A 12,845-nucleotide genomic window follows, 5' to 3' on the forward strand; every position below is an offset into this window, starting at 1 on the left:
TTCAGATACTATTAATACATTCACAATGATGGCTAATTTCCGGATTTTTTTATATGCCGTTTCCAATTTTTCAATAATAATGGCAAAAAACTGTAATTGTTTTTTACATTAAACGTTTAAGTACAACGAGAAAAGTATGTAGGCTTCGCAATTTTTAAACAAACAATTATTTCAATGTTTTTTAATTTTTTTCTGAGTTCTCCAAGGGGTACCAAAAAAACTAATTTATCTTAAAAATTAGGCAATTAATTGTACATCCGATGGGGTGGGTACACGATGGTCCAAGGTATTTATTTAAGTGTGGGATCAAATTTATCAGACCAACAACACAGGCAAACAATAAAAACGTAATAAGGAAGTGCGTAGCAATGTGAACCCCATTGGACACACGACACGCTCTATGAAAGTCTAATGTGTACCCAAGACAAGGTACATGTTGCTGTGAATGTATTAAAAAGTCAAATGTTTTAATAATATGTTAACACACATGTAGCCTATTTTATGTCTGTTGAAGAGTAAGACACATCCAGAAGTTAGGTTTTTCACTCAATCCCCTGTAATGAAGTAGAATACGAGCTCAGGAAGTAGACATTTTTTTACTGAAGTAGACTTCTTAAGCCTATATGTATATATATATATATATATATATATATATATATATATATATATATATTGTATGCAATAATTAAATGTGAAGAGGGTTCTTATAACAATAAAGGAAAAAGACTTCGTACAATCTTTTAGTATTTCGACGAATGCCATCTTCAAGAATTTATTTTTTTCTTATTTGTATATACATAATATTTATATCTTTTTTGAGAATGGCATTTGTCGAAATAATAAAGGATTTTACGAAGTCTTTTTCTGTTATTGTTTTATATATACCTAAAATATAATATAAAAAATAATAAAAGAAAAATACTTTGTACAATCCTTTAATATTTTGACAAATGCCATTCTCAAAAAGAAAATAAATATTATTTATATGTATCTATATTGTCTTGATCAGGACAAGAAGGCAAAGTCAACTGTGGTGAAAGAAATATAATTCATTCCAACCATAAGAAGCTTCTACATGAGTAAAACTTGAAATAATAGACTGTCCTTTTAACCTCTGATCCTTTTAACTGTACACACTGGAATAAATCTAATTAATAAATGCCCATTTCCGTTTCAGAATCATCAAGGGCTCCATCGTATTACATTATAAGTGTTTTCACTTAAAGACTACGCACTTTTACTTTATCATTCCTGCAAACTGGCCTAAAAATGTTCAAGTGTTACTGAAATCATTGGAGATATTCTATCAAATATTATGGAATGTTGCAGAGAAATTCGATTTATTTTATTGGTACTTTTTAAATCCGTCTCACTCTCCGTCTTCAGAGTCTCAAAATACTGCTTTATAACTTAAAGTTGAATTATTTGATAATGAATCAGGAGATTGGAATATCTTCCAGTGAAGATCACTTATCACAGGCACAGGAGTGTTTGTTAGTCTTTTAAAAAAGCCTACTTATTCCAGTTTTTCGACAGGAAAATTCATTTGAAGCCATGGGTAAGTGATAATTTTGTAAAGAAAGCCTATAATTTAATTTGGTATTTATAAATAATCAAGATCTATGAGATTTTTTGTTTTACGGGAACTTTTACTTGCTGGTTCTGTTCACATCACCATGGAGTATGATTTCAGAGGCTTCAATGATTTAATATTGTAGTCATTTTGAAATAATCTACAGTCAAAATCTCCTTCACGAGGTTTTTAAGGAGATCATGAGTTCTTCACCATAAAAATGTTCCTATTTTTTTATACTGAACTCGGAAACCGATTGAACCAAGGGGTTATCATCAGAAACTGATCAGTAACTGAATGGAGAGGAATAGCAAAAACTCCTTGAAATTAATAAGTTGGACAATCATTTTTTAATCCATATTTGTATTTATAGTTGCATACAATAATGAGTACATTGCTTTTTATGAAACAGTAAATCAAACACTCATGGTTAAAGATAAAGAAGTGAAAAAATAATTATATTCTTAGTCTTAAAAGTCACTACCTCCATCCTTTGATTGCTGGAACCATTCCTAACTCCATCCTCTCTCTTATAACCATTCCTAACTTAACTTTCTTTTGCTGCGTCCATTCCCACGTCCATCTTCTGTTATTCCAATTATTTTTACTTCAATCCCTCATTCTATAAACATTTCTACCTCCATCCTCTACGTCTGTACCCTTTCCTATTTCCATTCTCTCTTGCTGCTTAGATTCCTAACTCTATCCTCTCTCTTATAACCATTCCTACCTTCACTCTCTCTTTCTGTATCCATTCTACGTCCATCATCTGTTATTCCAGTTATTTCTACATCAATTCCTCTTTGCTACAACATTTCTACCTCCATCTTCTATGTCTGTAAACTTACCTACTTCCATTCTCCCTTGCTGCTTTGATTCCTAACTCCGTCTTCTCTCCTATAACCATTCCTACCTTCACTCTCTCTTTCTGTATCCATTCTACGTCCATCATCTGTTATTCCAGTTATTTCTACATCAATCCCTCTTTGCTATAATATTTCTACCTCCATTTTCTAAGTCTGTACCCTTTCCTACTTCTATTCTCTGTTGCTGTATCGATTCCTACCTCCATTCCCCCTTGCTGTAACCATTCTTACCTCCGTTTTCTCTTGCTGCACCAGACTTGGAAGCTACCAGCTAATAGTGTAAATCCATTTCTGGCAGAGTTGGCCTTAAACATCTATGAACAGCAAGGACTTTGGCAGGAATACTAATTCCTTCATCTAATTCAATCTCACTGTGTAGAGATCCCGGACATTCTAAGCCCTTCATTGAGAGTATCAATGAATAAATTTACCTCTTAAGGAGATAATCAAAGACCATTCTTGAGGTCAGAGGTCACCAATGTTAAATCGCAATCTTATAAATCGTCTTATTCCATCCATGTATCAGATATGGAAGCTCGGTATTCCAAATTGTGAGATTTTAATCTTGAACAACGGCATTTACTCAAACCCCACTAAGAGTACTTAGATTCCCCAGTAAGGTTCATGTCTGACTGGTTTATACCAGCTAATAGAACCTTTACTGTGTACAGCAAAAACTAATGTATCACTTACCATTTTCAGCCCTATGTGGTTGTTTTTTTTTTTCGTTTTCTTAGGACAAGAAGCTTATAAATTGCACTTAGTCCTGTAAGAACCTTAGCGCTGCTTCCAGAGTGACAGGATATTCAGGATGGGTAAGGTTAGGGAGTAGGGGCCGCCTCCTATCGAGATCCATGAGGAAGAATTAGGGCACTAATCTCAAAGTCATGACCCTGGAAGAAGGGGAGGCCAGCTCTGAACCAGCCTCTCCAGTCAAAGTAGGCAGGGGTTGGCACACCCTTGTTGAGGCTAGGAAGAACCTTTGAGGTTAGGGAACAAATCCCACCAACTCCAACAGTCATCTCCCGCAGTAGACTAGACCTATTGAATTGCCCATGAACCCCAGAATCTCGACATTTGCGGTTAGTGATGTGCCGCTCCTGGACATCCATAAGGTTGCCCAGATTTAAGTGACATCGGTTTTTGCTGTGTGGAATATTCAACCATTAATGGGAGCATTATAGGAAGATCTCTCCCATTGATTTTCAAACCTTGTTTTCACTATAGTAACGACTATACAGAGAAATTCCAATTTCAACATCCCACCTAGTCTATTACACCAAAAATTGTGATAGATTTGTCCTATGATAATTTCTTCATTATTATTTTGAATGTAAAGTATAAAAAAAAGTAAAGAATGCCTTATTTTACCAGGCGAAGTTAGGGTTAAGAAGCCCTCTCTAACACTAAGTATACTTAGCCATGGTAATTATTTACTGAAAATAAATGATTTTGAAGTTGCTAAGTTATAGTAGATACAAAACTTTTAGAAGCACAAATATATTTTTAATCTTACAATATTGCACAATTTGATTTAGGTATAATAATTAGTAGTAGTCATACATATTATTATAAGTAAACTTGATTACTTATAATGCCATGTTGTTAGACCTCATACCTCATTACCTAAACATTTTAAAGCCTTCAATTTGATTTTTTACCACAGTTTGGGTAAACTTTTGTATTATACAATTCTAACACAAAAAACAATTTATTTATTCTTTAAATTAGTTGCAGATCAAAACAAAATTTGTACTTCAATGATTCCAAATTTTATATGTCAAAAAGAAGTTTTAATTGTGTTAGTTACATAATTTCAAGAGCTTTTTGACCTCATAAAATTAATGCCTCTACAAAATGTTTCTAGTTTGCATTTATTGTGCAACATTTATAATATTGCTTTTAATAATTGTAGCATAAATACAAAAAGAAATATCAGCCTGCTATGGATGGTTACACTTCTTTTTTCTGGAGGATGTCAAAATCCTATGGTTGATGGCAATTCAATGAGAATAACCCAAGCCTTCTCCACAGGCTTAGGGGATTCTGTGTTACCCAGGATCCTGTCCGCAATTCACCATAACTCACCAAACCAAACCACACTGAACAGTCAGGTCCAGTCTGTGGCATCTATCTACAGTGGCTCTAGAGATCTGATAAAGGTCCAGAACTTGCAATAAGGCAAAAGACTATCTATACATGTCCCAAATCACCATCTATAACCCATACTGCATCATTCTGTGAAATTCCCCGAACATTAAAAAGATTTGCCAGTTTCACATTGGCTACAGCTTGCATGATTACCAGACTATTAAATTTATAATTATATTTTATGAACTTATAAAGTTTGTAATTTAAAGCTTAATTCAATCTGGTAGCCTAATCAATACTACATTTTTATTTAATTGATTACAATTTTAATTTAATTTTCTTATTCTCATATTTAATTTTTTGTTCATATCAAATGGAAAGATCCTTAAAAAACAGCTTTCTTAATATATTAGTTTCTACTAATCTTACTCTTTCATGTTTTTGTATTAAAGATAGATTTTATAAACGATAAAGCATAGAATTTTTAGTCTCCAATTACAATCTTGTATGTATGCAGCAATATCAACTAGAATAACGTAGTTATGGGTGGAAGGGTTGATTTAATGTGATTGTTGAGTTTAACTTTAGTTCACCTTCCTCTTAATGCAACGTCTGAAATCTGACACTGTCGTAGACTTGACTCCTGGAATCTGGAGTTGTATTCGTTTGAAGAGATCGAAAAAAAGTTGGTGATGAAGAATCTCAAAATGAACTTTTTACATTGTTTTACATTAGAGACACATAGATTACAAAATATAGTGTAATCTAGGCGAAAAGGTCATTTCATTATCTTATTGGGTGCACAATTAAATGCACTATGATGTTTTAGGCATCAGATTCCAGACGCTCTACTAAGAGGAAGGTAAACTGGAGCCAAACTCAACATTCACGTTGAATAAATCCTTTCCACAATAGCTACATTATGTGTAGAAAACTTTGTTTCTCCATCATCCTTAGATATTGTGTCTAAAACATCACAGTGCTTTCAATTGTGCACCTGATGAGATAATGAGATGACCTTTTCACCTAGATTACACTATATTTTGTAAAAATTTCATTTTGAGCTTCATAGTCGCCAAATTTATTTTGATCTCTTCAGCCGAATATAACCAGATTCTTGGAGGCAAGTCTGTAACAGGCTAAGATTCCAAATGCTCTATTAAGAGAAAGATCAACTGAAGCAAAACTCAACATTCACATCAACTAGAATGTTTGTTGGAAAGAACATTATACACATGAAAAAACTGTGATTACATTTGCCTCTACTAGTCTATAATAAGAATTACAAATATAATGTTCTCAGAAAAACCATTAAGAAAATCATTTTACTCAACAAAAATCTTTACTCCTAGGTCTGATTTATTAGGAGTACTTACCAGGAGTGAGGTAGCATCTGCAAATAGATAAACTTCATTCTTATTGATACAATTGTTTAGGTAATTGAAAAAGCTAAGAACAAAGAGTATTATTCTCAAGAGTGAACCCTGAGGAACACATATACTGATCCACAGGACATCGAAATAATGTTTTTAAAAATTATAAAGTACAAGGAAGAGACACTTTTAACACTTTCTGGTCAGAGATCAGGACATTAAAGCTATTTGGAAACTAAAGAGAATTTAAGAAAATTTTCTAACTCAGCAGAGATTCAAAACCATTGAACTTCTGCAATTGGAGAGGGGTAAAGATGCGGTCATTTTGTCTGCTATGCCAAAAACTTATTTCCATTGTTTGTAGTTTGTCCTTTCTCTGTATTGTTGTATCATAATTTAGGTCTTTATAGAGTTAGTAAATTTTTTACACACATTACAATTAAACACTATTTGTAAAAAGAATTTTGAATATTAAATATTTTAAGTATTAGATAAAAATCATGTTTAGTTAGATATCTAAAATACATGTATAGAATATGTTAATAAAAATGTTTTTAGGGTATGTTATTCTTAAATTATGACAGAATTAATTAGTATGCAATAATCAGTTACAATCAGACATTTATTTAGTTTTTTCCTCAAATGTTAAATTTCATCTACCAAAAATAAAAATTTAATCATATAACTATAGAAAAGCCTTTCTTTAAAGAAATTGAGGTTTTAGAATTTGTTAAGTGCCTAGTGAGCTAAAAATACAACGTTTATTGTAACTTGGTTTATTCCTTTAATAAAAAATATATTAACTTAGAAATAAAACACCAAAATAAAATATAAAACTATTTATTTACTTCAAAAGTACATTCTAAACCTGAATGAAATATTTAGTCAAATTTGCCTAATTGTTTGGGCACTGCTCATACTTACATATACATTCACAGGTGGTGGTTATTTTAGCAAAAGACACTTATCATCCTAAAATGTATACCCCCATTGGTTTGGCTTTAGGTTATCACAATACATACGCCTGTGCATTGTATGGGGTAAAGTAAATAGTGTAACCTTTACACTATTAATACTGGCTTCAAAATGTTTTAGTTTATTTTTTCTAATACTATTATATTTTAATATTTTTTAGTTTAATCACATAATTTGTAGGAGGCTAAAATACTCTCTCTATAGTTACGTAGAACCAAAATATTTTAAATTATATCTCAGTTGATTTAACATAGCAAAGACGAAATAAATTTAAAATAGATAAAAAAGTAACACAATATTTTGTCTTCATCTACTATTTCAATTACGTGATTTTAAACAATTTTATTTTTTTATAATAACCTGAACGTGTTTCTCTAATATATAAGTAAAAAAAATAACACCAATTCGGTTGAAGAAGAAAATATCTATTGATATGCAGAATGCCATTAATAATACACGGAATTCATTGGAGTAAAACACAGAAGAGATAAATTTAGTGAATGGCGATTTTAAATTTAAACTATAAGATAAAACAGACATCAATGGTCTAAAAATATCTGCGACAATGTATTTTTGGGAATGTTAGTAGAGCAAGGTTGGCAGACTTGAGAAGAGAGGTCGCTGCTAGCAGTGGAAGAAACAGCTGGTCTACAGGGGTACCACTACCATAACTGACGGTTCTGTCGTCCGTCAGTTTATTGTACTTCAGTTCGCGTTCGCGCGTAATCAGTTGCAGTAGTGAAGTAGAGGTTATGATCGAAGTTTAGTGCTGTCATCGAAATAAATAACGGGTTTACTATCAGTTAACTATTTTGTTAGGATTTTATTTATCCTGAACTTCTATCAACTGTTGATATGTGATGAACAATTCTGTAAATGGATAAAAACTGACTTAGACGTCTTTGTTTATTGAAGGTAAATCTGTTTGTTTACATTTACTGTTTACTGTTTAGGTTAATAAGTGTTGGTTTCTGTGTAAAACACTTTAGCAGACATTTTTTCTTATAATTTGTTCAACCTATAAAAAGTTTCAAGTCACGTACATTACTTCTTTGTTGGTTAACTTGTAGCAATTTATCGATGCCTAGAGAAACATACTACAAAGATTTAACGCTCATATATTATTCATTCTTTACTATAGTAACCTCCAATCGACTAGCAAATTACTTTAAAGGCTGAGACTTTGTTGTTATGTATTTGTTTTGGAACTTGTAAACTAATCTATTTTGGAAATCTGTATTTTTTAATCTTAAAATACTTGTTATCCATACTGTTGGTATGCATATGTAAATGACGTCCAGAAATAATTTAACATAGTTTATGCAAATGTACTTTTTTCTGTTTAAGTGGTTTATCAATTCAACTTCGTAACACTTTTTACAATATTGACAACTGATTTTGTTAAATAATTAAGGGAAGGTTGCACGAATTTCAATTGATTACAGTTAACACACATTATATAAATTCAGGCTACCGTACTTTGAACTTATATTACTTAAGATAAAACTGGATATAAGTAACTTATCACTTGTTTGGATTTGTATTGTTGGTTAAGGCTTATTAAAATATTTATACCTGACAAAAATAATACAATATTTACCAGTGATTTTGTAAAGGAACTAAAAGAAGATTGCACAAGTATTTTTTTCTATGGATTAGAGATAACATAGTCATTTAATTTCACGTTAATATATTTAGAATAATTTTTTTTTTTTTTTTTTTCTTAGGGAGAGGAAGGAAAATAATTATATTGCTTAGGATAAAACTGAAGATAATCAACCAATTAATTACTTAAATTTGTGTTTTTGATCAAGGCTTATAAACATATTTTACATTATTTACATACAACTTTAATAATAAGACTATATATATATATATATATATATATATATATATATATATATATATATACATATATATACATACCGGTATATATTACATATTTAAATCATTACCACATCCACATAAACGTAACTCTACAGAGTAAATAATTAAAACTATAACTTTTTTATTTCCTCATATATACATATTTTATAAATAGCGTATATTGAGGTATGGCTTGAAATTTCTTTAAATTCGTGGATTGAATAAAATTAATTACTTTTTATCCACATCTAATGCTAGTCAGAGTTTATTTAGTTATAGTGTACGATTTTTTCAATTATGATGGAAATATCTAGTACAATATATTTATGACTATCGTAGATTTTTTAAAGTTCGTAGCAGAGGGTGCAGATTATTTTAGCGATGTCTTCAACTGTGGTTATGAATAGATCGTCTGGGAGACCGTGCATGTTCCGGTTTCCCAGCATGTTCAATACAACTAAACTAGTGCATTAAAATTAATTTGATACCTATACGATTCTTTAGGTGCTAAAGAAACGATGCATCTATAGTTTTTTACGTTTTCCTTTTGCAGGCAATTTTTGCTTGTTTCCGAATTGGAGTCAACATAAATGTATATATTAAAGTATTGAAAAAAATAAAATTGACCAGCAAGAAGCTCTTGCTTCCGTCTCCGGTATGTACACAGGGTACTCGAAAACATTGTAGCATTTCCTTTCTTCTATAACACAGCTGTATTAAAATTCCTGATTCTGTTGTTAAAATAGAGAAGATGATCAGTAAAGTTTATTGGAGTGCTAAGGCAGTCTGTTTAGTTTAGAACTGTGCGCAAATGTTGTGGAACTGTGGAATCCGTTCATCGTAAATGTAACAGATATAACTGTAAAATAGCGCAAGGATAGAATGATAGGACCTGGAATACAGATAAGTCGAGATAAAGCTCAGAAGACGATAAGGTTGGACGATATTAAATTGGTTATGGAGAACAAAACCCATACAGTAAAAGCAAGTTAAAATCTCTTCTAAGTATAACTTATCAAAGTGTTACATTTCACTTTAGAATCTTTCTGGATCACAAAATAGTAAACATTGACAATTCGGTAAAAATAATAATTCATTAAAAACCTTTTCCGAATTCTGACGCAACGTATCAACCGTTTTCATTGAAATTCCTGACTAACAATTGTCTAGAATTGGTATAACAAGAAATGTTCTCAAAAACTGTAATAGCAGGTATTAAGATAAGAGAATACTTGAGTCTAAATCACTGCGGCGCGGCGGGAGATTACATTTGCAGAGCGTGTGGCTTTTTTTAGCGTTTATAGACTGAGAGAACTAACTTGAGTTCTACAGGAAATTGATGATTTGCTGTTGTATAGCTGTGTATTGTATTACACCAAAAATTATATAGATATGACTGTGAATAATCGAATGAAAAGGCATAAGAGATTTAAGGCTTTAGAATGAACAGTCTCGACTCGAAGAATGTTAATCGTTTTAAGAGAGTTAATTCAGATACAACTACTCCCATTCGATTGTAAACACATTCGTGTACATGACTAGTTGTAAATATAGTTTTCAGTTCAAAATTCTTGGTGATGATCGAAAATCTCCACTCGCCTTACTGATCCATGGGTCAAGAGTGTCTATCCAACTTGGATTCCTTCACCATGAGAATAGTTGTTCTTCCTGCAGCATCCGATTACCTGTGAAGTGTTTCTGGCTGAAGTCCATGAGGAAGATCTCAATCTCCGGTCTTCACTGCACGGTTTGACTCTGCTTCCTTCAGTATCTAAGACCGGAACTGACTTCAGTTTGGTCACGGTGAGGAACCCGTCACTCGGATATCGAGTGTCGATCCGGTTGTCAAGTGACGGAAATTTCCGCTCTCGCGATCCATACTCGCCGTCAAACGTCATGAACACGTTTCTGTAAGCTAGACGATGGTAGTGACCCTTTCTCAATTTCACTGACCACCTAATCCAGCGAGGCTGGAATCTTCGTGGTTCGGTTTTAGGCTATCGATTAAAACACTTCCTAAGTAAATGTCAGTCGTAACTAGTAATTAAGGAGATAATTAAGGCTTTTTTATGTATCTGCTTGTCTGGAATTGCTGCTCAAGACTAATCTTAAATGTATCCCATTTATGGATGTCAAACTTACAATTTCCAAATGTCAGTATCGTCATAAGTCATTTGCCTCACTGTAGAGATTGTAAGAGAACCGAATCCAACGCGAGATGAGAGTGTTCACTCGTGAAAATCTATTTTTCGTATGTGCAACATCTAACCCCTAACCGTTTATCATATTACTTTGGACTAGACTCAAATTATTATTTGTCAACGTGTGAAAATCCCATTCCTGAAACGATATTCGAATAACCCGGATTCCTGAGATGATAAGCCAAAAGATGACAACCCTTTCAGAGAAAAGTGCTAGAGAAGAATGAATCCTGGAAATAATAAATTGGTCTATCTTATACAGGCTGGCGGTTATTTGTGACAAAGCCAGATTTGTTTATGTAAATAAAAAAAGGTAAATTAAATTTTGTTTCTTTGTGATACAATAAAACAGCCGGACACACATTTCGAGGAGAGCCTTTTACGATTTTTGTATTGTGACTAAAGTTAAGTCAAGTCTAAACATGTAAGACTGCGGCTTTTTTAAACACCCACATCAGTTTTGTTTTGTTACAAAATTAAGAAAAATGTTTTTGTTTTAAAATCTGGTGGAGACTCCCGATATCAGTGGGTTCCTTTACAAATTTTGCGGGGGAGGGGGGGGTAGCTCCTGAATAACAATGCAGTTATGAAGGAAACAGGATTTTCCGAACATTTGCCATCGTTCAGTGATACAATACAGTTAATTACGCTTCGTGATCTGCAAGTTATGTTTCTGTTACAATAAAGAATTACGTGATTGTCTGTGACTCAGACAAGCGCAGTGCTATTCTTCCTGCCCATTAGAACCCAACTCGTGAGTAAACACTTCAGCAATCCTATTACTGGTATAATTTTAATATTAGATAAAGAGGTTCTCGAGGGAGACCTTCCAAGAAAAACCAGTGACCTTGAACGTTAGAGCTTCTGCTCTGACTAGGCCTTGGAGAACCATGCAGGACTAGTCTTGAATACGAAGAGCCTATAATGGTATCACATTCCAACGGTCAGCAGTAGAACTAGCGTAAACTAGTGATGTGGTTCAGTGATCCAGCTGGAGGTTGGTGATTGGTAGATTTTTCTCTCCCACCAGGACCAGGACCCTTGCCGAAGCCGTACCTGTGGTGTACTGTCATAGTCAATCTACCCATAGCAGTAATCAACGTAACGGAATTTCCCACTGGTGGTTCCTTCTACCCGCAGGATAAAGCATTCCGATTGTAAAAAAAAAAAAAACTATTTAATGGAACTCATTAATAAAGAAAATGAAATGAAAAATGCCTTTATTATAGAGGCGGAGTTAGGGCTATCAAGCCCTCTCTACCACTCAACCTCATATTGTATACAGTAAATAAACAATAGTTTATACATTTGTGGTAAATTATTAACTTATTCTTTAAATAGAAAAAACAAAACTGCTTAACCTATACAAAATTAAATTATCTTAAAGAAAAAAATCTATATATTTAAATGAATACTTAAAATACAAAAGAAAAACTTGATACATTTTATGATAAATACAAGATAATTCAAAATGAAGAGCAAGAAGCAAGGCACATTCAATCACTCTAACACACCGATTGACCACATGACCGCAACAAGCAGCACCACCCGTCACCCCCACAGGCCCCCAGCAGCAAGCCCCTAACCCCCGCCCCGAAACCAGCACGGTCCTCAATACATCTGATATCATCGGGGAGAGCGTTCCAAAGGCGACATGCCTGAACAGTAAAGGACCTATTAAAAATTGTAGAACGATGAATTGGAATTGATAACAAATAGTTGAATTATGAGTTATATTTAGTAAGAGATCATTATAAGTTGTTGTACATAACGTAGCTATGGTGGGAAGGAAGGGTTGATTCAATTTAATTTTTGGTTTCGCTCCAGTTCACCTTCCTTTTATGGCAGTGTCTGGTTATCTGACGCTGTCTCAGACTTGACTCCTGGAATCTGGAGAGAT

General features: G+C 33.0%; 1 protein-coding gene across 4 annotated transcripts in view; it reads left to right on the forward strand.

The window, feature by feature from the left end:
- The first annotated feature begins 7,538 nt into the window (after nucleotides 1–7,538).
- LOC124367892 (diacylglycerol lipase-beta-like) overlaps nucleotides 7,539–12,845 on the forward strand; it is a 107,574-nt gene continuing 102,267 nt past the window's right edge. Inside the window, exon 1 of one of the 4 annotated variants that reach the window (XM_046825084.1) lies at nucleotides 7,539–7,793. The gene's annotated coding sequence lies outside the window, so the exon portion shown is untranslated. The remainder of the gene's footprint in view (nucleotides 7,794–12,845) is intronic. The other 3 variants (XM_046825085.1, XM_046825086.1, XM_046825087.1) reach the window with 3 other exon arrangements.

The sequence above is a fragment of the Homalodisca vitripennis genome, chromosome 8, assembly GCF_021130785.1.
Source record: "Homalodisca vitripennis isolate AUS2020 chromosome 8, UT_GWSS_2.1, whole genome shotgun sequence".
Taxonomy (NCBI): Eukaryota; Metazoa; Arthropoda; class Insecta; order Hemiptera; family Cicadellidae; genus Homalodisca; species Homalodisca vitripennis.